Genomic DNA, 27,837 nt, shown 5'->3' on the forward strand with positions numbered 1-27,837 from the left:
CCATTACACATAGCCCCTCCCCATTACACATTTTAACAGCTAGCCATGCCGGACTGGGGGAAGGCCAGACACCACTCTAATGTCAGATCAAAGACAGTTGGACACACGCGCGCACACACACATACACAGCTCAAAAAACACACGGCCCCTGCTCTCTCTCTCTCCCTCTATCTCAGCACACACACGCACGCAGACACACACACACATGCACACACGCTCACGCACACACAATTTACTCACACGCACACTCACATGCACAAAACGTGCACACCTCCAACGCAGACTCGCCAATACACATTAAGTTGACACATGCACTGAATGTGACAGATACACACACATATACAGTACTATAGCACATATAAAGGGGAAGCCCCGACTCCAGGGGGGACACTGCTTCACTGCTCTTGACTTGACGGAAGGACTGGACTTCACTGACTGGACTCCGCTGACTCGACTTCACTTCTTTTTCTACACGACCGGCCGGTTGTACCAACTTGATTTCAATTGTACCTTGCTTATTCACTTTTTATAATAAATACCCTCAAAAGTGTTTAATCTCTTTTATCTTTAAATATCTTATTACAACTTTCACGTATCCAAGTTTAAAATACGTGACACGCGCCATATCCCCCGATCTTTGAAAAAATACTGGATTATTTTGGAAAGGGGCGATGTTTAGCATGGAATTACAGGAATTACAGCACAAACTACAGTATGTAGAAATGAACTGGTTAGTCAGTGTTGGACTGTGAACAATGCCTGTCAAATGAGCCATACTATTGTCTCCATAGCTATAATACAGAACACACGATGGGTCAGCAAACATCGCTAAAATGGTCAATAACCATAACTGAATTACACACACTCATATGCACAAGGCTGAGATATACATGCCAGAGGCACACATACACGCATATACTATACTCACTTGTACGAAACAGGCCCACAAACACGTACCCACATACACATATCTGAGACACACATTCATACATGTTCTCACGCCAGGCACGTTGGAAGGGGGGGTGCGGGGGGTGCTGCAGCACCCCCCCCCCCCCCCCTCAGTTATTGCAAAAAAAAATATATATATATATATATATATATATATATATAAAAAAAGATGTTTTTTTTTTATGACAGTATTTATATATTTGTATATATCTGTATAACTGTAACACTGTATATTATAAGTTTATCCTGCTCAAAGCACTTCACCATTTTAATATTATGTGTATTGAGCCGTACTGTATTGTAGCCATTCTCCAATCTGTTAAATAAAGTTTTCATTCATTCATTACACTACTGTATGTACACAATCATACGTGTAAAACCAAGGAGATTTTCGAGTGATGACAGACTGTAAAAGACTGATTGAATGACAGGTGAAACAACTAACTGTATTCACCTCCCGTCTCCCGCCCTTCCCACGCGCCACGAACCACTGAGCTACTGTGATACAATGCTTGCGCAGTCAGTCGATTTGAGCTAGTAGTCAGACTTTGCTATCACAGAATGTCTCACTCGCAGAAAAGAAAAATATCAGATTTATTTCCTAAACGTCCCGCCGGTCCCAGTGACAGTCACACTAAATCTGATAAACATCAGAGAGAGACAGAGACGACAGGTTCAGCCTCAGCATCAGGTATTGAAGAGTTAACTGAGTCTGTTCCCCCGCACAGGGCCGCCTGGGAGAAATGCGAGGCCATGTGCAATATTTAAACGTGAGCCCCCCCCCCCCCCCCCCTAAAAGGTAAAAAATAAAAATAAAAAATGTACAGTCAACATATTCTTAAATAATAGCGCTGCCCGAGGCTGGGCACGATACAGTCAACATATAGCAAGAGAGAGAGTGAGAGAGAGCTCCCGTTCTACAGTCAATATACAGTGTTATCGCTGCACAGACCCGGCAATGCCCCTGACCCTCCACCAGAGCAAGGTCAGAGAGAGAGAGAGAGAGAGAGAGAGAGAGAGAGAGAGAGAGAGAGAGAGAGATAGAGAGAGAGAGAGAGAGAGAGAGAGAGAGAGAGAGAGAGAGAGAGAGAGAGACATTGGAAAGAAACAACCCAAAACCAGAGCAAATTGAAATGCTATTTGGCCCTAAACAGAGAGTACACAGTGGCAGAATACCTGAGCACTGTGACTGACCCAATACTAAGAAGATCCTTGACTAGGTACAGACTCAGCGAGCACAGCCTAGCCATAGAGAAAGGCCGCCATAAGCAGACCTGGCTCCCAAGCGAAGACAGACCCACTGCACACAAGATGAGGTGGAAATCGAGCTCCACTTCTTAACAACCTGCCCACTATACCAAGACATATACTTCCCACAAATTGCAAACACCCAAAGAGACTTTGAAAACATGGACAATAACTCAAAACTCCCATACCTACCGGGAGAAATACAAGAATGTGAAATAAAGCCCATTTGAATTGAAGAGAGAGAGATAGATAGAGCATGTCTGTGTGTGTTAGAAAGAGAGAGATAGAGAGAGAGCATGTCTGTTTGTGTGTGTGTGTGTTAGAGAGAGAGCATGTATATGTGTGTTAGAAAGAGAGAGAAATATATAGAGAGAGAGCATGTCATTTTGTGTGTTAGAGAGAGATATAGAGCATGTCTGTGTGTGTTAGAAAGAGAGAGAGAGAGAGCATGTGTGTTTGTGTGTTAGAGAGAGAGAGCATGTCTGTGTGTGTTAGAGAGAGAGCATGTATTGGCTCAATATAACATTAGCTACAACAGCTAGCCAGCCCGTTTGGCTCAATATAACGTTAGCTACGTTAGCTAGCCGGCCCGCTTGGCTCAATATAACATTAGCTACAACAGCTAGCCGGCCCGTTTGGCTCAATATAACGTTAGCTAGCCGGCCCGCTTTGGCTCAATATAACATTAGCTACAACAGCTAGCTGGCCCGTTTGGCTCAATATAACGTTAGCTACGTTAGCTAGCCGGCCCGCTTGGCTCAACATAACGTTAGCCAACATAACGTTAGCCTTAGCCACGATAGCTAGACGGCCCGAGAGAGAGAGAGAGAGAGAGAGAGAGAGAGAGAGAGAGAGAGAGATATCCACGGCGGGAATAGAATAGAGTGCATTAAAAACTCACCAAACATCCAAGAAGATGGAGACAACCGCGTGGAGTTGACGAAGTTCATCTGCCGAACGACCGTCCTCTTCATCTTGGCATAACAATGCTGCACGCGCTCTCTCTAGGTTAGCTAATGCTAGTTAGCCTTTAGCTAAGCTCGACTGAACCACACGTTAGCACTCGATATTATAACGTAGCTAAAGCTAACTAGCTGTCCCTGCCTTTAGCTAAGCCGACATGGCTAGCCTGACTGAATTGTCTAACATGCAACAACTTTCATCTTCAGTCCATCTGCCGAACGACCGTCCTCTTCGTCTTGGCTGGCATAAGCATAACCTCCAATGCTGCACGCGCAAAATAGTCAAACGCAGCTGACGCACGCTGGCCGACTGTACACATGTAACCCCTCTGGACCTACAAAAGGCCTTCGACACTGTCAATCACTCTGTCATGTACAAAGGTCTAAGGACCACACAGAATAATAACTGGAGCCGGCTGCACATGAACAAAAAAACAGCCTCTCTCAGTAAATGCGTTTAAAGCAATGTCCCAGATAGGTAAGAAAGCCACAACACAAGATGTTTTCCAAATAGTAAATTATATATTTATGGTGATAGGGATTGAAACCTCCACCATAATGCACAGGGAAAAAGGTAGGGGAGAACAAACAAAACATACATATATATATAAACAAACAAACAAAATAATATAAATGTAACTGTGCCAGTCATGGGACACAAAGAGAAAACCACACGATATCATACCAAAGCTACAGCTAGGCGAGAAGGCAACCTCCTCACTCCACTCTGGAACGTGGCAGTGATTCAAATGAGGCGCCCCGTGTGTGTGTCATCTTCCAGACTATAACCACTCATTCCACTGACTGCCCACAGGTGCACCAAGCAGGTGCACTCAGCTCAATCAGGGGGATGAGTGGTATCTGGGGAAGGGAGAAAGAAAAACAGAATTAGAAGATGACACATCACACAAACAAAAATAACACAACCCATACTAATTATACTAACCTGATGTTCACATGGTCTTCCAAATACAGTAACAATGATAATGACCAACCCACGTACGTCACACCTCCCCCCATAAGAGCGAACCCGTAGGGTTAGCAAAAAAAATTGTTACCTATCTTAACCAACATCAGATTAGCACCAACAGAACAGAAATAAATAAACATCACCCTCCCAATACCACATGCATCAGCCGTCAGAACGTGGCCGGTGCATTCCTCCTACAGAGGCCATAACGGAAACAAGACAGGCACCGTCATTACGTTCACCCTCCTGTAGTACAAAAAGAATGGAGAGACACATTAGCCATGGGAGCTAGAAGGCAAGGAGAGTTCCAGGGACCATGGCCAGGTGAAGCTAGCCCCCTTTTTCTTTTGTCAGGGGCACAGAGCCACTCTCCCCATGACCTCCCTCATAGCCACCGGACACCGATACGCAAACTGCTTAACGGGGTTCGCACTCCCAACATCAGCACTATGCGTCCTGCAAGGCACAATAGAACACAACCCAGCATGTGAACCACCAACCCTGTCACATCCCAACTCCGACGAGACGCGGGCAGAACCTTTTATTAGCCTATTCACATGACACCAGCGTGTCCTCCTCCGCCGCTCGGGCGTATACAACATATACTTAGTGGCAGACACCTTTCTTTTTACCACATAAGGTCCTGAGAACCGGGCAGTGAGCACAGTACCAGGCGTGGGCAGCACAATAAACACCTCATCCCCCGCCTCAAAATGCTGCGCCACCGCCAATTTGCAAAACTCACCACAGACAGAGTCACCCAATGCTAGACATTGGTCTCGCTTCCGCTTCTGTGCCCTAGTGACAGCACAAATGGAAGGGACATTGGGGTGATTATCAATCAATGCATCACACAATGAGTTAGTAAATGGAGTGTCTTCAACCTCCAACACAGGGACGACCTTACCCCCAGCGATATCATTCCCCATGACGAAATCCACGCCATTTACGGGAAAACATGGGCGAACCGCGACCGGAAAACAACCTGTGATCAGTGCAGACTGTACATGCACCTTATGCAACGGCACGCACACACACCCCATGTCAATACCTCTCACCAATTCACTCGACTGACAGGAGTCCACATCCAATGGTAATACATCAGCCAGGATGAACGATTGAGAGGCTCCTGTATCACGGAGTATTCTCACCCGTTGGTAGTCCCCAACTTTACCCGACAGGGACACATAACCATCAAACAAAAAGGGTTCAAAAGAGCTATTCTGGTCAGGACATGACACTGTACCAATCAACCCCACCCCTTTCGGTTCCTGGGCTGACTCCCTGGTCTCCTGTCGATCCCTTAGCGCATGACAGTCCCTCATAAAATGCCCTTCTTTCTTACAATAATGACACACAAAGGTGGCCTTTTCAGACGCCGGTGAGCGTGGTCGGAATGCTTGCTCGTCACCCAAGGCATTTCGAGACGGCGGTGAGCGAGGTCGGAATGCTCGCTCGTCACCTCCCCGAAACAGAGAGAACGAGCTGCCACCAACATACACCCCATCACGCACCGAAACATTTTTGTGGATCAATGCGAACTCGTCTACTAAAATTGCAGCTTCCTGGAGGGTAGAAACTTTGCGTTCCTCTAAGTACACTACAATGCGTTCGGGCATGCAGTTCTTAAATTGCTCAATGAGGACTAACTCGCTCAAAGCTGCGACGCCATCCACGTTACATGCTGCACACCAACGATCAAACATAGTCCGTTGTTCACGGGAAAAATCAACATGTGTTTGAGAGGGAGCTTTACTTAGTGCCCTAAATCGTTGCCTATACGCTTCCGGCACCAATTCATATACGCGCAAGACAGCACTTTTCACTTTCTCATATACCACGCTGTCTTCATTCGATAATGACCGGCACGCCTCCTGAGCCCTACCAGTGAGTCTGCATTGTAATAAAATCGCCCACATGTCCTTTGGCCAATGCAAAGCCCACGCTATATGCTCAAAAGCAGAGAAATATGATTCCACCTCAGACTCCCGAAAAATGGGAACTAAAGAAATATGCTGCCCAATAGTAAAAGGGGTCTGGGAGACTTCAGTTGAGGAGGAGGAAGAGCCACCACTCTCCAACTCCATCCTTCTTATAGTCACCTGGAGCGCCCTGTCCTTCTCCTCCTTTTCCCTCAGCAGCGCCCTGTCCTTCTCCTCCTTTTCCCTCAGCATCTCTCTTTCCTCCCTTCTCTCTTCCATGTCTCTCTCTTCCTTCCTCTCCTCCCTGTCTCGCATAGCCGCTCTTTCCTCCATCTGGAGACGGGCCAAACGTCTACTCCAGTGGTTCTCAAACTGTGGTACGCGTACCACTAGTGGGTACTGCTGGTGGTACTTGAAAACATTTTAAAAAAAAAAATCTTTTTTTTGATGTCACTGAACTTAGAAGCAGGCCAGGCCAGTGTTTCTGGTTGCGGCGGCGCGATAGTTAGATAACCTAAGTGGGGAACAACCAGGAGATCACTGTGACAGAGAGTAATGCAGTCTAAACAGTCATAAATCTTTAATTCAACTTCAGCCCTGATCATAACCATTTATTTTTAGATTTTTTGTAATGCCAGATAAAGAATGAAGTACTCCCACTTTTCTGAAATGAGTTGGTGTTAAATCATTACAAAAAATCCATCAAAATCTGTGTTGCTGCTAATCATTGACACATGCCTAGCCTGTAATAATCCCCCCCAGAAAAATGTACTTTGCATTTGATATATTGAAAATATTTTACTTTTTTGTGTTTTTTTAACAATAATTTGTGATGCCATCACACAAACTGGCATTTAAAGGGTAAATATTCAAAAATGTATTGAATATGTGTTTTCTTTTCTTTTTTACAATAAGATGTGATGCCGATCACAAACACTGGCATTTAAAGGGTAAAAATTCAATAATTCCTGCACCAGAATGCAGGAAATTAAGTTTTTGTAACAAAATAATTGTGTGTGTGTGTGTGTGTGTGTGTGTGTGTGTGTGTGTGTGTGTGTGTGTGTGTGTGTGTGTGTGTGTGTGTGTGTGTGTGTGTGTGTGAGAGAATGACGGACAATTGCTTGCTGTGTGAGAGAGAGAGAGAGAGAGAGAGAGAGAGAGAGAGAGAGAGAGATAGAGAGAGAATTAAGTACATTTGCTGAAATACAGTTGTTCTTAATTTTCTCACTTGCTATGTGAGAATGTTAGTTATTATGTTCTCAATGCCCCTTGCATTGTATGAGTTGTGTGGAAGCGTTTGCTAGTTCTAGTGCTATCCCTTTGTACATTGTGGCTGTCTGACAAAAGTTAACAATAAATAATGGTATTAGGAATACATTTGCCTCCTGCGTGAACTGTGCATAGCTGAATAGACTGTATTTTAACGCCGGTCATATGGTGGTACTTGGAGAGCCAGCTACGTTCTCAGGTGGTACTTGGTGTAAAAAGTTTGAGAACCACTGGTCTACTCGATTTAAGAGTGGGAGAAGAAACAGAGGCACATCCTGAGTGTACAGAGTTATCACTGTCATTCTCCTCCCCCTTGGTAATGCCACCTCTCCGTTTTTGTACCGCACCAGCGTTTCGATCTAAACCACTAGTGTCCTCACTAGACTTGCCAGCCGCCTCGCCGTGCGTGACGTTCTCAGAGACATTTCCCTGGGCTATGGGCAAACTAAATATATTTTTATCCAACAACCCAGCCAGCACGATTGCTTTCAACTCCTCCTTACTTTTCGAACTTTGGACAGTAATGCCATAATGTTTGGCGACACTACACAAGTCTATTTTTGTGCAGATATCAATTTGATCCCTCGTAGGGTCCGCCAAAAAAACGTCCAAAGTAAAAGCTGCCCCAGCCATACCTCTTGCAGAATATGACTATGCCACAAATAACATATGTATAAATACCCTGTGCTCCCGTAGCAACCCGCGTTACCACCAAACAAATAACAGGCACCAGGAAACACCCACTCACCTACTCCACAATATCCGTGCGTAACACATTTAATTGCCACATTCCGCAGTATACATTTGAACCAATCTGATTTAATGCCCACATCTACCATTCATGAAAACAATAAACGTTGGTCCTAACCACCTAACTAGGATCACCTGTGTCACTAGCATATCCCCAGCTAAACTACTCCTCTAGCGGGACGAGGCTACACATATCTTCAGTCGCTTACCAATTTCATTGCGCGCTCCACCGGAATTACGACGCGTGCCCCCCTCCCACTAACCAGGCAGGTGATCGCCCTGTTACCTATGCGGCAGAAAAAAGATGAGTTAAGAGTATTACACACAAGAACGGTTTACATCAATCAAACTGTGTAGCACGGACAATGGAAACACAACAATATAACTTACCAATGAAAAAAAAACGCTATCTTACCTGACATGCTCCAATCGACAAGTTACAATGTTACATAACAAACAAGGAACTATACAATTGTGCAAACTAACGAGCCCCCATGTCATGTACAAAGGTCTAAGGACCACACAGAATAATAACTGGAGCCGGCTGCACATGAACAAAAAAACAGCCTCTCTCAGTAAATGCGTTTAAAGCAATGTCCCAGGTAGGTAAGAAAGCCACAACACAAGATGTTTTCCAAATAGTAAATTATATATTTATGGTGATAGGGATTGAAACCTCCACCATAATGCACAGGGAAAAAGGTAGGGGAGAACAAACAAGACATACATATATATAAACAAACACTTAGTAAATAATATAAATGTAACTGTGCCAGTCATGGGACACAAAGAGAAAACCACACGATATCATTCCAAAGCTACAGCTAGGCGAGAAGGCAACCTCCTCACTCCACTCTGGAACGTGGCAGTGATTCAAATGAGGCGCCCCGTGTGTGTGTCATCTTCCAGACTATAACCACTCATTCCACTGACTGCCCACAGGTGCACCAAGCAGGTGCACTCAGCTCAATCAGGGGGATGAGTGGTATCTGGGGAAGGGAGAAAGAAAAACAGAATTAGAAGATGACACATCACACAAACAAAAATAACACAACCCATACTAATTATACTAACCTGATGTTCACATGGTCTTCCAAATACAGTAACAATGATAATGACCAACCCACGTACGTCACACACTCCATTCTGATTGACAAGCTAAAAGCAATTGGTTTTGATAGCTTATCAGTGAGCTGGATGCAATCCTATCTGGAGGGGAGAGAACAGATGGTAGAGGTAAACGGTACTCTATCCCCCCCCCTCACAGTGAGCTGTGGTGTTCCACAAGGAAGCATACTAGGACCGCTACTCTTCCTAATTTATGCAAATGACATGTCGTCAGCCTGTGACTGCAACTTGTTCCTGTTTGCGGACGACTCAGCCCTGCTGGTCTCTGACAAGAACAAGTTGCAGGTTGAAAAAACCCTCAGCTCGGAACTAGGCAAAATCTGCATATGGCTCGCTGATAACCAACTATCATTACACATGGGCAAAACAGAGTCTGTAACTGAGGGGTACAATTCCCTGACTGTATTAAAGAGTATGATATATTAAACCACTACTAGTTATGTACTTTAATTACTGGCCACACAGTACATGAATATAATATATTATATATTATATGGTGAACACCCACACAAGAATACGGCATTGACACATAAAGTACTATTTAGAGGGTATTTATTATTATTAAGCAACGTTAGGTTACAGATTGAGAATTATGCTCGTGCTTGTATGGCGAAGAACACAGGTAAAGTAAGTCAAGAGCGTAAGTCAATGAGAATAGTATGAATACTAGGATGGGTCTAAACTGACGCCACCTGTGGTATAGCAATTACATAGGGCACACTAGTACCAGCTGGAGACACTGGGGGGTTCCCTCCGGGTGTAAGGCCGGCCGGGGTAGAGGAATGTTCGGGTACAAAGTCTGGGTCAACGAGGAATAACGAGGTTCCAGATACAGGAGCCAGTGCATGTACTCCCTTGATCAGTAGACAAAGCAACAGCTATAATCCAGTATGCTCGACAGCATGGAAGACAGCTAGCCAGCCTCCTCCTAGAGGCGGGCTCGAGTGATGATCCTCACGGGGGGTAGATCCCAAACGACAGTGGGGTCGACGGTTCTCTGCTCCAGCAGTCACGGTCCCAAAGCAATATAATCCAACCAGAAATGGTTCTGCAGTCGCCGGTGTAGGTTCTCCAGTGTACATATCCAACGGTTCTCGTCTAGGACTCCTCGGGTGGGGGCACGAGTTTAGGCCGCCCAGCCTGGATAAGTGCACTAGCTATATACACGACGAACCGGTGGTAATGCTGGTCACTGAAGAACTGTAGCCGCACGATACACTATAAATGATAGACTATTACTTCACATTAGAATAAGTCGAACTCAGCGTTACTGCGTTAAACTCTGACACTTTAGCAATCTATTCAAGTGGAGCAGTCTGCTGTCTGACGGGACTGGCTTTGATCCCTGTAGACAGTCTAGCTCGTCGGGGAACGAGTCTCTTTGGGCTCGCTGTAGCAGAAGGAGTTCTGCTTCTTCGTAGTTAGCTGCATTAATGTCGGTAGTGGAGGGAACCTCAGGGTGGTGCCACAGGAATGTCTTTAACTGCGCACTCTCAAGGGTGGGGCAGTCTTTTATGTTTGGGTCGGTGGGGACCGGTGTGTGCGTCAACCCACAGAACATAGATTTCTTGATCTCTGCCTCCTCTTGACTAGCGTCCCGTGGGGTGGGGTTAGGCCACTCTTCTTCCGGGAGCTTGAGGGACTCAGGACCGTCACTGTAGATATTGTGACATGTGAGGTCATCTAGGGACATCCCCCGTGTGATGACATCTGCTGGGTTCTGTTTCGTGTCCACGTACCTCCAGCATGCTGATTCTGTTAAGTCTTGGATCTCTGTGATTCTGACTCCCACGAAGACCTTGTATCTACACGAATCGGACTGGATCCATGTGAGTACGGTCATGGAGTCTGACCACAGGATTGTTCTTTGCACCGGGATGGTGAGTTCACGTTGGATTAACGTGGCGAGTTGCGCGCCTACTAGGGCTGCGCAGAGCTCTAGACGCGGGATCGATTGTTGCTTGCGGGGGGCTATCCTTGAGCGAGCCAGGATGAAGGCTGTGTGTATTTCTCCTCCCTCCTCTCGGGCCCGCAAGTAAGCCACCGAGCCGTAGGCTACTTCTGAGGCGTCGCTGAAGACGTGCAGGTCCATCTGGCACGTCTCCAGCCGCACTGTGGGTGGGAAGTAGCTGCGGCGTATGTTCACATTTGGGAGCGAGTTGAGTTCTTTCTCCCACTCTCTCCAGGTGGAAGCGAGGTGGTCGGGTATGGGGTCGTCCCAGCCCTGTTCCTTGTCCCACAGCTCTCGTACAATCATTTTCTCCCTGGTGGTGTAAGGTAGGATACACCCCAGCGGGTCATATTGCCTTGCGAGTGTTCTGTATACGCTCCGTCTGGTGGTCGGTAGAGAGGTCGACCTTCCCTGCTCCGTGGTCAGGGGTGTGTATCTGTAATGGAGCGAGTCTGTTTTGAAGCGCCAGACTAGTCCTAATGTCATTTCTTGGGCTTCACCTGGGATGGTCGCCATCCAGGTCTCGCTGCTTGCTGCCTTTGTCTCTGGGGAGAGGCTGCGAAGTACTTGAGGGTCGCTGCTGGCCCACTGCCGGAGATCAAAGCCGCCTTTGATCAGTGAGGCGCGGAGCTTGAGTAGGAGGGCTTCGGCTTCTTCTGGCGTCGAGACGCTTTGCAGACAGTTGTCCACGTAGAAACTCCTCTCTACACTTTGTCTGACCTCCTCGTCAGCTGCTGGGTCCTCTGCGACATGTTTTTGCAGTGCGAACGTAGCACAGCATGGGCTGCATGTGGTTCCGAAAGGGAGGACCTCCCATTGGTAGATGGATGGTTGCTCATCCCCGATCCTCTCTCTCCATAAGAACCGCAGCAAGGGCTTGTCCTCTTCCACTAGTCGCACCTGCAGGAACATCCCTTTGATGTCGCCGCTGATGGCCACCTTGTCTTGGCGGAAACGTAGCAACACGCCTAGTAGAGAGGGGCCGAGTGTTGGGCCGGGCAAGAGTTCTTTATTCAGATTCTGTAGTCCGATCTGGTAGCTGCAGTTGAACACAATAAGATCCTTGCCGTTGTGGTGGACCTTGTGGTGGGGCACGTACCATGATTCGGTCGTCTGGTCGGCCTCTTGAATGTAAATTTTCATGTCAATCTCGGCGCGGTACACAGTGGCTTGAGTGGGGTCTTTGGCTAGACGCCGCTCGGTGTTCAGTAGATATCGCTCCGTCGCTTCTTTTGAGGCGTGGAGGGTGGGCATACCCTCTCGCCTCAAGAGTGGAGTTGCGTATCTCATCACTCCATTGACCTCGACTCTCTTTGTCCTCTGCTCGAGGAGGGTTATGGCATAAGTGTCTTCCTTTGATCGAACAAGTTTCTTTTCATTCTTAAAGGGCATCGCGTCTAATGTCCATAGCCTCTCGACGTGCTGTAAGAGGGTGGTGTCTTCTTCTTTTATTCTTGAGTGGAGGCAGCGAGTGGCTGCTGGTCGGTTGGAAGACCCGGAGAGGGGGCCTTGTAGTGTCCAACCTAGGCGGGTCTCGACTGCTGCTCGACAGCCTCTGGGCCCGATGTGGACCCGGTCCGTTCGGATGATGAGGTGTGTGTGGTCGGATCCTATGAGCAGGGTCGGGGTGGCGCCGTCGATGAGCGGTATAGGTAGTTGACGTAGGTGCACGTATCTTTCCCTCAGCTTGGGGATGGGGTAGGTGTACTGTGACAGGCCTATGTCTTGGCTGGTGAAGGCGTTAGTAATCCTATACTGCTTCTCGGGCTGCCCGACTGCTGCTATCGTGAAGGAGACATTTTCACCCTTTATGGTCTTCAGGTCTCTTCTTATAGTACGGATTGTCATTGTTTCTTCGCTCCCCCGCAGACCCAGCCGGGCTGCGGCGGATGCGAGGAGGAGAGTTTTTTCTGACCCATCGTCCAGGACGGCGTAAGTGTCCATGACCTTGTCCTCGTAGCTTAATATCACTCGGACCACTTTCAAGAGCACTCGGGAGCTCCCGCTGCTGGCGTGGTCGATATACATGACGTTCACTCTCGAGCTGCTTGGGGGTACGAGTTTCTTCTTGTTGCTGTCATGTAAGACATCCAAGTGGGCGCCGTCGCACTTGCTGCATTTCTTCTTTAAACGGCACTCGGCTGCCATATGGCTGCGCGCGCAGCGGAAGCAGCGGCGGTTGGCTTTGATCCACTGACTCACCTCGTCAGCGGTCATCTTCTTGAAAGTGTCACATTGAGACAGCCAATGTTCCTTTTCACAGTACTGGCATACAATCTTCCACTTCTCTTTCGTCGAGGGGGTGTTGTGGTTCTTGTGCTGCGGTGCTGACTCGGCTTGGTGCATAACGGTCACCGACCGGCGGTTATCATTAGATCTCCGAGGTCCATCTCTTGGGCTTGGTCCACTCCACACGAACGTATCAAGTCGTAGGCTGCTGACTTCCCTCGCGAGGAAGGCGGCCAGGTCTAGGAGGGATGGCTCGGGACCGCCGGGATCACGGTGGTCTCTCTGCCGCCGAAAGCGCTCTTGGCGGGTTGGAGGGAGCTTCTCTAGTATTCGTTCCACATTAGAGTTAGCATATAGTTCATGTCTCCCTTTCTCCTTTTGGGACCCCAGCATCCCTACCAGGGATTGTACCTTGATAGAGAGGTCATCCAATGCTCTATTGTCTTTGGCTGGGGGGAGACGTCGATATTTCTTATTTCTTGTATCACGTAGTCCCATATGCGTCCATAACGCTGGTCGAGGGCCACAAGAGCCGCGGAGTATGGGGTGCTTGAGTTGGAATATGCCAGCGCTATATTATGCGCTCTGGGCACCTTGAGATGCTTGAGGAGGATGGCATATTTGTACGACTCATCAGGGACGTCGGACATCATAGTCTCTAAGCACATCCGTAATTCCGTGTACTGTGCTCTGTCCTCGTGCGTAAAGTCTGGGAACGTCGGTGTGCCAAGGTACGATGCCATGGATGGCTGGCACATTGGTGAGCGTAGGGGAAGAGGCCTCCTGGGCGAGTCTCCCTGTACGTGTTGTCGTGGGCTGGTACTTGGTGGGTACCAGAGGCCGGGTACCCAGGTGCTGTTCCTCGGTGCTGACTGTGCGTCAAACTCACCCGTGAGTTGAGTCGGGGGTTTGTAGCGCAGTGACTCGGGGGTGAAGTCTGGGCTGTACTGGGCCTCCTGGTCCTGAGTATGTTGTTGCTGGTGGGCTTGACTTTCCTCCTCTTCCTCTTCCTCTTCTAGGTCCTGAAGTCTTCTATTCAGTCTCTCGGCGGCGTAGGCCGGTTCTTCCCGGTAGCTGGGTCTCGTATGGACCGGTCGGGGAGGGGGTTCGGAGGTGTAGATAGGATCCTTCTGTTGGCCGGGTTCCGGGTCACTTGGTCGGGTAGGGGAAGGTGCCCTAGACCCTTGTCGTGATGATGTCCTGGAGCTCCGTGCGGAGAGAGGGGGTGTCGCCCTGGCAATCAATTGTTCTATCATCTGCGCCTGCAGCCGGTCGCGCTCTGCTTCGCGCTGGGCGTGGGCGGCGTCGCGCTCTGCTTCGCGCTGGGCATGGGCGGCGTCGCGCTGTGCATTGGCGGCGGCGCGCTGTGCATCGGCGCGGCCTCTTTCAATGTTCTCTTCCGTCTGAAGGCGTCTGGTCTCCAGTCTTATGCGGTCGTCTTCACTCCTTTGTTGCGCCTGGAAGCGATCTCGCTCGGTTGCAGAGTGTTCGCGTTCACTAAGGGCTTGCGCTTGGAGTTGCGCGTGAAGGCGATCTCGTTGGTCTGCAGATTGTTCGCGCTCGCACGTCTGTTGAGCCTGAAGGCGCTCTCTTTCCATGGTAGAGTGTTCGCGCTCACTTAATTGTTGCGCCCGGAGGCGCTCTTGTTCCATGGAAGAATGTTCGCGCTCACTAAGCGTCTGTGCTTGAAGTCGATCGCGTTCACCCTGAAGTCTATCGCGTTCGGTGGAGGCTGTCAGGGTGGCGATGAAGGCTTGTGCCAGTATCTGGTCCGCCTTGCTGGGGGATGATACTGACGGAGGTGATCGGCTTCTGACAGTGCTCGTTGGAGATCTGTTCTCCTGGCGCGCCTCAAGGTCCATCTCCTGGGCGCGCTTCTTTTCTGGTGGTGTGTCGGGTTCTGTCCCTGGAGCGCTTTCTTTATCCTGGAGCTCTCCGGGGACTATCCCGTTGACGTTGTCTGGGGGTATAGTCATGCCATGTCCCACCTGGTCCCCCCCGTGAGCTTGGTCAGTTTCGTTAGAACCCACTGGGGTCTCTACTGGCAGGGTCGCCTGGTCGGTAGGATTTGACATGCTTTGACTATCCGCTTTATCCGCATTTAACGTCTGTTTAAAGCTAGGTATTAGACCGACAGCGTATTCCTCCAGATAGGGAGGTGGCTGACGTTTGCGCTGCGGGCGTTCTATCTTGGGGGAGCCGCTTGGGGAGTGTTCACCGCTGGCCATGGTTAATATCAATATTATATTAAATATTACACTGATACCCCCCGGCTCGAAGGACCAATTGTAACTGAGGGGTACAATTCCCTGACTGTATTAAAGAGTATGATATATTAAACCACTACTAGTTATGTACTTTAATTACTGGCCATACAGTACATGAATATATATGGTGAACACCCACACAAGAATACGGCATTGACACATAAAGTACTATTTAGAGGGTATTTATTATTATTAAGCAACATTAGGTTACAGATTGAGAATTATGCTCGCGCTTGTATGGCGAAGAACACACGTAAAGTAAGTCAAGAGCGTAAGTCAATGAGAATAGTATGAATACTAGGATGGGTCTAAACTGACACCACCTGTGGTATAGCAATTACATAGGGCACACTAGTACCAGCTGGAGACACTGGGGGGTTCCCTCCGGGTGTAAGGCCGGCTGGGGTAGAGGAATGTTCGGGTACAAAGTCTGGGTCAACGAGGAATAACGAGGTTCCAGATACAGGAGCCAGTGCATGTACTCCCTTGATCAGTAGACAAAGCAACAGCTATAATCCAGTATGCTCGACAGCATGGAAGACAGCTAGCCAGCCTCCTCCTAGAGGCGGGCTCGAGTGATGATCCTCACGGGGGGTAGATCCCAAACGACAGTGGGGTCGACGGTTCTCTGCTCCAGCAGTCACGGTCGCAAAGCAATATAATCCAACCAGAAATGGTTCTGCAGTCGCCGGTGTAGGTTCTCCGGTGTACATATCCAACGGTTCTCGTCTAGGACTCCTCGGGTGGGGGCACGAGTTTAGGCCGCCCAGCCTGGATAAGTGCACTAGCTATATACACGACGAACCGGTGGTAATGCTGGTCACTGAAGAACTGTAACCGCACGATACACTATAAATGATAGACTATTACTTCACATTAGAATAAGTCGAACTCAACGTTACTGCGTTAAACTCTGACACTTTAGCAATCTATTCGCACGCGGTTCTCAAGGCTCTATTTAGAGGCAAAGTTGCTCACTTCACTGCACGTTGTCTCGTGGTGAAGGCTTTACTAGTAATGAACGAATTGCTGCTGTTTCCACCTGCGCCGTATTTATACGTAAGGTGAATTATCTAGTGCCAACCTCAGTTCTGTCTCATATTACTGCGCAGACTCTGGACATGTTGAGACATGCCCGGAGTTGCCTTTGAACTTGCCGTTGGGGGCTTGGCCGTTGGCGCCTAGGGGTCGCTGTCCAATAGGAGAGCGAATATTACTCTGGTTTGTACCCAGGTAAAGGGATATTCCGTGTATATATACAAATAATATACAAGGGATATCAAACGATATACAAATATTATACAAGGGATCTCAAGCAATAAATATATATATATTCGGTTTAATCTGACCCTTTGTAACAGAGTCCATTCTCTTATGTTCAAATAACAAACTCAGCAAGACCGACGGCTTCTCAGTTGCAGTGGGTGACAATATTGTCACAAGGAAAGACGAAATTACCTACCTGGGTTCCATCCTAGAGGCAAATCTTTCCTGTGACAAAATGGCATCCAATGTAATAAAAAAAGTCAACCAACAAACTAGATTCTTGTACCGGATCTCCTCTCTGTTAAACAAGAATACCCTGAAGACTCTGGCAGGGGCACTCATTCAAGGGTACTACGACTATGCGTGACAATGAACTGGCGCTGCTCTGATGGCTGCCTTTCTGATCGCTCCGTCGAGACTGTGCTTTCTTTTGTTAATTTTTATAGTATTAGGAGTTTTATTTGCACCAACTGTTGGTGCATTATATGTGTATGGCCGTCAGTGAATCATTGACATTGGATTAAGGAAAACTTACCGTTTGGATTGCTCTTTGGATCGGATCGCTGAACAGCAGAAATGGCCCGCCGAGATCCTTTGTTATCATGGCCAAGACCAGGAGAAGCCGCTGCGAAGACGTGGAAAGAGAGCGGGGGTCCGAAACAGACTGAGGTCCAAACGACACAGAACCACATTGCCCAGCATATTGTTGGCCAATGTGCAATCGATAGGAAATAAACTGGATGACATCAGAGCACGGATCCAATTCCAGAGGGACATTCGGGATTGTAACGTCCTCTGTTTCACAGAAACTTGGCTGAGTCCAGATGTCCCGAATCACGCAATAGAACCGGCAGACCACTTCTTCGTTCTCCGCAAGGACCGGACGGCAGAAGAGTCACTAAAGACGAGAGGAGGCGGCATTGCCTTCATGATAAACAAGGAGTGGTGCGATTTAGGCAACACAAAGGAACTGTCTAACCACTGCTCCCCAGACCTGGAGTTTATCACGATAAAATGTCGACCCTTCTTCCTCCCAAGAGAGTTAACGTCCATCATCCTCATCGGAGTGTACATTCCACCACACGCGAACACTGGGGTCGCACTTTCAAAACTTCACGACGAGGTAAACAAACTCCAGGCAGCTAATGTTGACGCCGCCATTTTGGTCTTGGGTGATTTTAACAGCGCGCGTCTTAAAAAGGTGCTGCCGAATTTCGATCAGCATGTGACCTGTCCCACCAGAGGCGAGAACATATTAGACCATGTATACTCGCAATTTAAGAATGGGTACAAGTCACAGGCTCTTAGTCCATTCGGTAAAAGCGATCACGCTGCAATATTTCTTTTGCCAAAGTACAAACAAAGTCTCAAGCGAACGCCGGTGGTCTCGCGAGAGGTTAAGCGTTGGGCCGTGACGTCAGAAGAGTCACTCCAAGCTGTACTGGAAAGCACAGACTGGAGTGTATTCCGTGATAACACAGCCAATATTAACGAATACACCGAAACGGTGATTGACTATGTCTGTACTCAGGTAGAAGAAACAATCCCCTCCACCAAAATTAAAATCTACCCAAATCAAAAGCCCTGGGTAGACAAATCCGTCCGTGAGGCTCTGAAAGTGCGCACATCAGCATACAACACCGGGCTGGTGACAGGCAACATGGAAGAACACAAGATGGCAAGATACAACGTCAGGAGAGCAGTAATAGAGGCAAAACGGCGTTACAGGGATAAAGTTGAACTTCAGTTTGAACAGGCTGACTCTAAAGGCATGTGGCAGGGCCTCAGAACAATGACAGACTACAAAGGAACCCCCCTCAAACTGAACAGTGACATCTCCTTAGCAAATGATCTCAATTCCTTCTATGCCTGGTTTGAGGCTGTGAATAACAACACCAGCCTACAAACCACGGCAATGGGGGGGGGGGGGTCTGCTGATGGAGACTCAGTGTTCAGGGTAACAGAGCATGAGGTGAGACGGATCTTTAAAAAAGTGAATATCAGGAAGGCAGCAGGACCGGACGGCATCCCCGGCCGCGTCCTAAAAGTCTGTGCCGACCAACTGGCCCCGGTATTCACTGACATCTTCAACCTGTCCTTGGAACAGGCTGTCATCCCCACCTGTCTGAAGAAGTCCACCATCATCCCTGTACCCAAAAAATCTACGCCCGCTTGCCTCAACGACTACCGCCCTGTAGCCCTCACCTCCATAGCCATGAAGTGCTTTGAGAAGCTAGTGAAGGGCTACATCTGTTCCTTCCTCCCCATCAACCTGGACCCTCTGCAATTTGCATATCGCCCCAACAGGTCCACGGAGGACGCCATAGCCCATGTGCTGCACACAGCAGCATCACATCTGGACAAGAGGCAGGGGAACTATGTGAGAATGCTGTTCATCGACTACAGCTCAGCATTCAATACCATAGTCCCCTCCAAACTCATAGCCAAGCTCAGGGACCTGGGCTTGAACTATGACCTGTGCCAGTGGGTCTTGGACTTCCTGACGGGCAGACCCCAGGTGGTAAGAGCCGGCAACTGCACCTCCTCATCCATCACGCTCAACATAGGGGCCCCCCAGGGCTGTGTTCTGAGCCCCCTCCTCTACTCCCTGTACACACATGACTGCGTAGCACAGCGGAACAACAACACCATCATCAAATTTGCTGATGACACAGTAGTGGTGGGCCTGATCTCTGCCAACGACGAAAGGGCCTACCTGGAAGAGGTAGAGAACCTGTCACAGTGGTGTCAGGAGAACTGCCTCTCCCTGAACGTCAGCAAAACAAAAGAGATGATTGTGGACTTCAGGAGGTCGGGGGTCAAGGACTACAGCCCCCTCAGCATCGACGGGGCACCGGTTGAGAGAGTGAACAGTTTCAAGTACCTCGGAGCCCACATATCCGAGGACTTGACATGGACCACACACATTGACAGTGTTGTGAAGAAGGCACGACAACGCCTCTACTTCCTCAGGCGCCTAAGGAAGTTCCAAGTCAGTCAGAAGATCCTTAGGAACTTCTACTCATGTACAATAGAGAGCATCCTGACTGGCAACATCACCTCCTGGTTTGGGAATAGCACTGCACAAGACCGTAGCAGACTACAAAGAGTGACACGTGCAGCCGAACGCACAATTGGAGGGGGGCTTCCCACCCTCCAGAACATTTACGACAAGCGGTGCAAGGGGAAGGCTAAGAGAATTATTAAGGACTCGAGCCACCCGAACAACTGCCTCTTTGAACTGCTGCGGTCAGGCAAGCGATACCGGAGTCTTAAGGCGAGCACAGAAAGACTCAGAAGAAGCTTCTATCCCCAGGCCATCAGGCTGCTAAACGAACAATAATCGCTAAACGAACAATAATCACTATGCAACAACCATCAAATACACACAGCACACACACCCACACGCACACACTCACTCAAACAAACAACACACTGCAGCACCCACTCTCCACACTTTAGATCACACAAACACACTTACACTTTATATTTATTGATAAAGGATTTGCACTACAACTCGTACACCTACTGTGAATTGTACCTAAATTGCACCTCGTCCCATTTCTCCATTTCTGCCTTGCACTATATAGTATTGTATATTAGTACACTGCACAGTATTGTATATTGTATGGTAACTACGTCTATTCTGCATCGAACATTGTACATATGTCTAAACTGAACACTGTGACCTCTTTTTTTTTACTTCTAATTTTACTATGTTTTTATTTCATACTTATCTTGTCTTGCACAGTCTCTGGAGCGCAACAGTAAGAAGCATTTTGTACAAAAGTATTCTGTACTTCTGTATGACAACTATTAAAGAAACTTGAAACTTGAAACTTGAAACCTCATGGTACCAAAGCACCTCAAAGGCGCTTAAAACAAAATTACAAACATCACAAAACAAACTGGTCAGACTACTACTTGACCTTACCCCCAGAACCCACCTCACCCCTGCCCACTTTGACAACCTAGGATGGCTTAGAGTAGACGACAGAGTACAGCAACTTGCAATGGGCCTGGTCTACAAGATACACTATACGACTAAGGTAATAATAATAAAATAATAATAATAGATTGGATTTGTAATGCACTTTTTGTTCGCTGGGATCCCAAAGTGCTACACTACATGGTTAAAACAGTTAAAAAAAAAAATAGAATAAAATAGTTATTAGTAAAACAAATAAAATAAAATACAGAATAAAAATAGAACATAGTTAATTAAAAACATAGTATAAACAGACAATTTAAAAACAGAGCGCAATAAAATTTAAATAAAAAGCTAACAGTCAAAGGCCTTTTTAAACAGATAGGTTTTCAGGCCTGCTTTGAAAGAGTCCAGGCTCTGTGGTGCCCTCAGCTGGATGGGGAGGCTGTTCCACAGGCGTGGTGCAGCCGTGCAGAAGGCTCGGTCACCCATGGTGCAGAGCCGGGTATTGGGGACCTGAAGGAGCAGGCTACCTGCGGATCTGAGGGTGCGGGTGAAGGATTGTGGAGTGATGAGTTCCTGAAGGTAGAGGGGTGCGTGTCCGTTTATGCAGTTATGGGTGATTGTAAGGATTTTGTAGTTGATCCGGGATGAGACGGGGAGCCAGTGTAGTGAGTGAAGGATGGGGGTTATGTGATCGTGTTTACGGACTCTCATCAGGTACCCATGTACATGTCAAAATACTTCCCAAAGGTCAGTGAATACCACAACCACTACACCAGAGGAAGCTCAACAAATCATGTTAAACCCAGATTCGGCTCAAACAAGGGACTAAACACGTTTTACAATTATGCCACATCAATGTGGAACGCCCTACCCAAAGCTGTAAAGGAATGTGAATCCCTACCCACATTCAAAACTACTCTTAAAGAGCACCTACGGGAGGCTGCAATTCGAAACTGGCCACCGTAAATGCCCAAAACCCCCACCACCTCCTAATAGACAGTCTCCTCCCCACCGCATGTATATATTCCCTCCCCGCCGTTTGGATATTTCTCTCCCACCCACCCACCCACCCCCTCCTAAAGTACAGTCCCCTCCCCATCATATATACTCTGTCAGGATCTAGGGGTAACAGTACTGTATATTTGAATACCGTTTATGTCACAAATTTATCAGTACTAAATACCTATATGTCCCTATGCCATAAATGTCATGTATGTTGTGTATGTCATAAATGTCTATATGAATTGAAAATGGGGGACCCTGATGGAAACAAGACAAACGTCTTTTTCAGGTCTGCATCCTCTTAACAATTGTGTGTATTGAGCCGTACTGTATTCAGGGCCGCCTCAGGGGGTGTGCGAGCAGTGCGGTCGCACAGGGCCTCGCGGGAAGCGGGGCCTCGCACAAAAAAAAATTAAAAGAAATATATTTTTTTTATTTATTTATTCTTTTTTATTATTATTATTATTATTATTTTTTCCGATGCCCCCCTTCCCGCAAGGCCCTTTTTCATCACAGACCTAAAATCTAGTTTTGCTTATATGCTTATATATTTCACATTAGACACGTTTGTAGAATGTTCCTGGCTCTGCGGCTCTGCAGCAGACATACTCACTATTGGAGCTCTGGGGCTCTGCAGCAGACATACTATTGGTTTCAACGAAGGGAGGGGTTACATCATGTGTACGCCGGCGTGCGTCAGCTGCGTTTGACTATTTCGCGTGTGCAGCTTTGGAGGTTATGCTTAGTTATGCCAGCCAAGACGAAGAGGACAGTCATTCGGCAGATGGACTGAAGATGAAAGTTGTTGCATGTTAGACAGTTCAGTCAGGCTAGCCATGTCGGCTTAGCTAAAGGCAGGGACAGCTAGTTAGCTTTAGCTATGTTATAATATCGAGCGCTAACGTGTGGTTCAGTCGGGATAGCCATGATGATGTCAGCTAGTAGCTAGCTTAGCTAAAGGCTAACTAGCGTTAGCTAACCTAGAGAGAGCGTGTGCAGCATTGTTATGCCAAGATGAAGAGGACGGTCATTCGGCAGATGAACTTCGTCAACTCCACGCGGTTGTCTCCATCCTCTTGGACGTTTGGTGAGTTTTTAATGCACTCTATTCTATTCCCGCCGTGGATATATCTCTCTCTCTCTCTCGGGAGCCAAACGGGCCGGCTAGCTGTTGTAGCTAATGTTATATTGAGCCAAAGCGGGCCGGCTAGCTAACATAGCTAACGTTATATTGAGCCAAACGGGATGGCTAGCTGTTGTAGTAGCTAACGGTGTGTGGCCTGGTGTCAGTACCTGGCTACTCTATTTGCAGTTAGCCTATTTAGCTGATGTTGGCCATTGGCTCCTTGCTACTTTGTTTTCTCTGGTATAGACCCTCTTCTCTTTGGATTTAAGGCGAGACACCCCAGGTGAATAGTCAAATATACTTTTTTTGTTGATTTTGAGATTTTGTTATATTTTGCTTCCTAAACATGTCTTCTATGAAACTAGTGACAATAAAACGTCAATAACACACATTTAGTTGTTTATTTTACTTCATTTTGCCTTATTGCATCCATAAATGTGCACATATTTAATGGGGAAGTGCCTCATTTGCATATATAAACATAAATTTCAGAAAACTTGCAATATATTTTTCCTTAGTTTATATGTACATAACAAATTGGGAAAGTTTCATAGTGATATCTATTAAAATATGTTTTGCCTATTAGGGGGTACTACACTGTTTGTAGCCTGTGTGTAGTTCTGTTCAGTTCAATAACATCATTATTATTATTCAGTTATCAGGCATGTGTTTAGGTTGTCTATTACTAATGGTTTGATTAGGTATTGTGTTTGTAAATATCTGTTTAAAAAAAAAAGTATGGCATTTTACAATACAGAACTTTGAAGGCGTTTTCCCAAAAATGAGTTTTAAGAGTTTTTCCTCATACTCTGAGCCAGAAATCTCCACTTCAGTAGCACTCACATACACCAAACCTTCCAGTTCTATTCATATCTATGTTCTGAAGGTATTTAGAGAAGGGTTTGTTGATATCGCATTCATACCCTGATTTATATCACATTTTATTCCTAAAAACATGGCGAAATATGGAATTTTACCATAAAATGGACTGAATGGAGTATTTTCTGATTTATGGAGTGATAAAAAGAGATATCCAAAATCCCCTCTGTAATAACCTTTGGCTCTAATATGTCAACAAAATGAAACTATAATTTTGAAAATGGCTTTATCCAATGTTCAGATTTCTGTCCTGGAATTATATGCAAATTAGTGCATATTTAAGTAGATCATGCCTCATTTGCATATTTAAACATACAATTTCAGAAAACTTGTAATACAAAAAAGTCTTGTCTTAATATAAGTAATCAACTGGGGAAGTTTCATTGTGATATCTATTAGTTAATTTGTTTACCCTATTCACCTGCAGTGTCTCCCCTTAAGTGTTGATCTTTGTCCTTTTGGATCTATGTATATTCATGTTGCCTTTGTGAAGTTATCTTTTCCTTCTGTTTTGTTCTTCCATTAAAAGTTGAATATCCTTTAGGGGCTCATCTTTGCTTATCTCTCTCATACATGCTCTCTCTAACACACACACAGACATGCTCTCTCTCTCTAACACACAAACACACATGCTCTCTCTCTCTCTTTCTAACACACACAGACATGCTCTATATCTCTCTCTAACACACAAAATGACATGCTCTCTCTCTATATTTCTCTCTCTTTCTAACACACATATACATGCTCTCTCTCTAACACACACACACAAACAGACATGCTCTCTCTCTATCTCTCTCTTTCTAACACACACAGACATGCTCTATCTATCTCTCTCTCTTCAATTCAAATGGGCTTTATTTCACATTCTTGTATTTCTCCCAGTAGGTATGGGAGTTTTGAGTTATTGTCGATGTTTTCAAAGTCTCTTTGTGTGTTTGCAATTTGTGGGAAGTATGTCTTGGTATAGTGGGCAGGTTGTTAAGAAGTGGAGCTCAGTTTCCACCTCATCTTGTGTGCAGTGGGTCTGTCTTCGCTTGGGAGCCAGGTCTGCCTATGGCGGCCTTTCTCGATGGCTAGGCTGCGCTCGCTGAGTCTGTACCTAGTCATTCTGCCACTGTGTACTCTCTGTTTAGGGCCAAATAGCATTTAAATTTGCTCTGGTTTTGGGTTGTTTATTTCCAATGTGTCTCTCTCTCTCTCTCTCTCTCTCTCTCTCTCTCTCTCTCTCTCTCTCTCTCTCTCTGGCCTTGCTCTGGTGGAGGGTCAGGGGCATTGCCGGGTCTGTGCAGCGATAACACTGTATATTGACTGTAGAACGGGAGCTCTCTCTCGCTCTCTCTCTTGCTATATGTTGACTGTATATATATATATTAATCTTTTTACCTTTTATTTCATTGATTCATTGATTCATTCATTGATTCATTCATTCATTCATTCATTCATTCATTCCCTTCGTTGAAACCAATAGTATGTCTGCTGCAGAGCCGCAGAGCCAGGAACAAGTCAGACACATTCTACAAACGTGTCTAATGTGAAATATATAAGCATATAAGCAAAACTAGATTTTAGGTCTGTGATGAAAAAGGGCCTCGCGGGAAGGGGGGCCTTGCAAAAAGAAAAAAGATTATTTTTTTTTTTTTTTTTTTTTTTTTTGCAAGGCCCCCCTTCCCGCGAGGCCCTTGCGACCGCACTGCTCGCACACCCCCTGAGGCGGCCCTGCCTATACCCCCCCTCGGGCACCAGGGGCTTCCACTGAGGGGTGATGCAAATAGGGATGGGGTGTTATGGCAGCTCATGATGGAAAGAGTGCGCACCGAGTCTGATCCCGAGTTGAAGAATTGGCTCCAAAAGAGAGACAACTGGATGTCCAACAACATCCAAAACGAAATCTTACAGCTGTTTGCCCATGATATTCAGCGACAAATTAGAGGCAAAGCATCCAAAAGCCCATTCTTTGGCTTGAGCGCTGACGGAACCACTGATGTCACTCAATGGAAAAGAACAATTCTCGTGTAATATACAGTTCGCCGATGACAACTTGGAAGCTCAGAACTTCTTTTGGGGTTTTTACAATGCCCGGCCCAGACACATCAGCCGAGATGCTGTTTTTGTGTATAAAATACTTTTACGCCTTGACCTGCCCATGGAGAGGCTGATAGGATACTGTTTTGAAGGGGCCAGCAACATGGCTGGGGGGTACATGCTACACCAGGGGTTCTCAAACTTTTCAGGCCGCGACCCAAAAAAAACTGTGTCAGAGAGCCCACTATTATAGGAGGTAAAAAAAATAAAAAATTTTAAACGGAAATGTATGGTTGAAACATGCAAACGTTCAAACGCACACACACTAATAAGCATTGGAGGCTTTTAACCATGGCCGGACTGGGGAAATCATTCAGGCCAGGAAATATAGCCCCAGTCAGGCCACTTTTTAAGCAGGGGGTCTGGGCAAAGACTTCATTTCCTGCATTCTGGTGCAAGATTTTTTTTTATTTGTACCCTTTAAATGCCAGTGTTTGTGATGGCATCACAAATTATTGTTAAAAAACAGGCTAGCATAATGTATGATTAGCAACAACACAGATTTTTATGGATTTTCAGTTTTTTGTAATTGATAAATACAATATTTTATTCAACTTCAGCCCTGATCATAACACCACATATCAATTTAATAATTCTAACCCTTTAAATGCCAGTGTGTGTGATGGCATATATTTGCAATATATCAAATGCAAAGTACATTTTTCTGGGGGGGATTATTACAGGCTAGCATGTGTCAATGATTAGCAGTTTTTCGTAAGGATCCCGCCTCCACCAATCACATGCGGCTCCCTTTGTGTGTGTGTGAGAGCAAGAGAGAGAGAGAGAGAGAGATAGTTATCCAACTTGTGTGAGTTGCAGTGATCTCCTGGTTGTTCCCCACCTAGGTTATCTAACTATTGCGCTGGTGCAACTAGAAACACTGGCCTGGCCTGCTTCTAAGTTCAGTGGCCTGACCAAAAAAAAAAAAAAAAAAAAAAATGATTTTTTTTATCATCTGGCGACCCCCCAGCAGCAGTGGCGTCGCGTGGGTAAAATAACAGGGGAAGCCAAAAAAAAGTATTAAAAAAAAATTATTAAATATTTTTATTAATATTTTTTTTTTTTTTTTTTTTAAGTCAAGCAGTCACCATGTACACTACAGTATGGCTCGGCGGCCAGTCAAACTTTCTTAACAGATTGCAGAATGGGTACAATACAGTACGGCTCAATACACAATTGTATAAGGGGATGCAGACCAGAGAAAGACGTTTGTCTTGTTTACATCAGGGTCCCCCATTTTCAATTCATAGTGACATTTATGACATACAAGACATCATGACATCAAATATACAGTACTGTTACCCATAGATCCTGACAGAGTATATACATATGATGGGGAGGGGACTGTACATTAGGAGGGGGTGGGTGGGTGGGAGAGAAATATACATATGGCCGGGAGAGAATATGACTGTCTATTAGACAAACGTGACAAGACAAACGTATTTCTCTGGTCTGCATCCCCTTAACAATTGTGTGTATTGAGCCGTACTGTATTGTACCCATTCTGCAATCTGTTAAATAAAGTTCTCATTCATTCATTCATTCATTCATTCACGTGTCTGTTGCGCGGCGCGCCCAGCCATCATAGCGCTCCTACTGTAAAATGCGGAAGCAGCCATTTCAGCCTCAGCTCGTTTATAAAAATTATTTAAAATGTTTATTAGCAACGCCGAGCTTTCAAACCCCGCCGCATCTGTGTGTGAAACCCTAATGGAACGCTGGGTACCTTTGACATTTATATCCGATATATTTTGGACCCACCGCTAGCTTTTAAGCAGTGCTTGATGGTGCACATTAACCTGGCTACTACGGAGGAATAAGTGACTGCGTATTCCAGCCCCTGGCTTGCATTGCAGTCATGAAAGGGTATACAAGCTTGCCTGATAACGTTAGTTAGTCAGTCA

The sequence above is a fragment of the Notolepis coatsorum genome (genome assembly GCF_963971535.1).
Source record: "Notolepis coatsorum genome assembly, chromosome: 3".
Taxonomy (NCBI): Eukaryota; Metazoa; Chordata; class Actinopteri; order Aulopiformes; family Paralepididae; genus Notolepis; species Notolepis coatsorum.